The sequence below is a fragment of the Sinocyclocheilus grahami genome, unplaced genomic scaffold (assembly GCF_001515645.1).
Source record: "Sinocyclocheilus grahami isolate Dianchi unplaced genomic scaffold, SAMN03320097.WGS_v1.1 scaffold2266.1, whole genome shotgun sequence".
NCBI classification, from domain to species: domain Eukaryota; kingdom Metazoa; phylum Chordata; class Actinopteri; order Cypriniformes; family Cyprinidae; genus Sinocyclocheilus; species Sinocyclocheilus grahami.
In genome coordinates, this window is record NW_015507445.1 from 15,427 (window position 1) to 17,281 (window position 1,855).

Here is a 1,855-nt window from a genome sequence, read left to right on the forward strand (position 1 = left end):
ACTGCAGGCACAACTCATCAATATTCATAATTACCTAAAAAAGGTCTGTCCACGGAAAGCCTTTGTAGGTACCATCAAGTAAGGACAGGTTACAGGTGTCACTTGCTGATGTTGGGGATCGGAGTTGGATTTTGGTGAATTACACCACTGCATGCCCACCCGTGACGGGAAATGGCTTAATTTGCATGAAAATGCACTGTCCACCGAAAGCCGGTGGAGGCCCCGTCAAATAAGTTACAGCCGTCACTTGTCACTCGCCCACCCGTAACCTATTTGACGGGGCCTCCACAGGCTTTCCGTGGACTGTACATTAACAAGTCATAATTTAAGTTCATAATCATTTTATTATGTTTCTTATTTAACAAATAAGTTGCACTTGGGCACATCCTGCATGACTCGGCAAAATCGCTGAAAGTGCCCACGTGCAACTTATTTGACGGTTACCTTCACAATGGGATAATTTGCACTTGTCAGCGGCCCCCGTTTGGCCCCCGGAGGTCTGAGGGGCCTCGAGTTTCACAAGAAGTTGCATCGCTCGGCCCCCGACGACATACCGAGAGGGCTAGGTCGGGAGATGCCCAGAAATATTTTTCTTTGCTCTCCGTACAACTCTCTGTCTCTCATAGGCCTCTGTTGGGAAAGGGCCTGTGCAGCAGCTACTTTCTCAGTGCCCGATTGGCTCGGGAAGCGTCTAGGGCCACGAAACTCCGGGACCAGATTGGGGCGGCCCTGACGGTCCCCCGTGATGAATCTTGGGGCCCTGCGACCTTCGTGACCCCTGCGTTTCTGACGTGCCACCCGCAACTTATTCAATGGAAACTCTACAGGTGGATCGCGGTCAAAGGGTCTTTTTTCGGCCGATCGAAGGAGATACGGACACGGAACTCGGGCGCTGTCCCGGGGGACCGTGCCGTGACATATATGTCAATTTCGGGTCGATTGGACCTTTCTGTCTCACTGTCCGCAAAACACCTGTGAAAACAAATGGAATAAGTTGCTCGCGTCAACGGCTCCCGTTCGGCCCCCGGGGGCCCTCGTGGCCCCAAACTTCACGTGGACCTATCTGTCTCACTGTCCGCAAAACACCTGTGAAAACAAATGGAATAAGTTGCCAGTGTCAACGGCTCCCGTTCGGCCCCCGGGGGTCCAAGTGGCACCAAACTTTACGTGCTGGTAGCCTAGGGGACCCCGAATACCATATCGAGCGGACAAGCGTCTACGCCAAACGCAAAGTAGTCTGTGCACATTAGGAAAAAATGTCTCACACAGGCCCCATCCTCACATTAGGCCTAAAACCATTTTGATTGAACTCAAGTGCCCAGAGGTCAAAAGATATCTGAACTGCGGAAACACATGCTTAGAAGTGATCAATATTTCCGAAGCTCTGTCCCCCACGTCGGGGGCCCCAAGGCCACCACCGTTCCGAATTTCGAGGTCCTGTGACCTTTTGACCCCTGCATACCCAACATCCCACTTGCAACTTAATCAATGGGAACTTCACAGGTGGTTCGCGGTCAAAGTTTTTTTTTCAGCCGTTTGGGCAGGTTCGGACACGGAACTCCAGACACTGTCCCGGGGGACCGTGACGTGACGTATATGTCAATTTCGGGGCGATCGGCCACCGTCAAATTTTTAGGAAAAACGTAGAAACTCGAAATTTTGGATCTCACATAGGGGCCCCCCCGGCTACCCTCGAATCGAATCTCGAGGTCCTGTGACCTTTTGAAGCCGAGTTAGACATACGTCCCAATTTGACCAAAAAAATGGCACTCCGTGGTCATTTAGGTGGTTAGGGGTCAAAATAGGCTTCCCGTGGTCATTTAGGTGGTTGGCGGTCAAAATAGGCTTCCCGCGG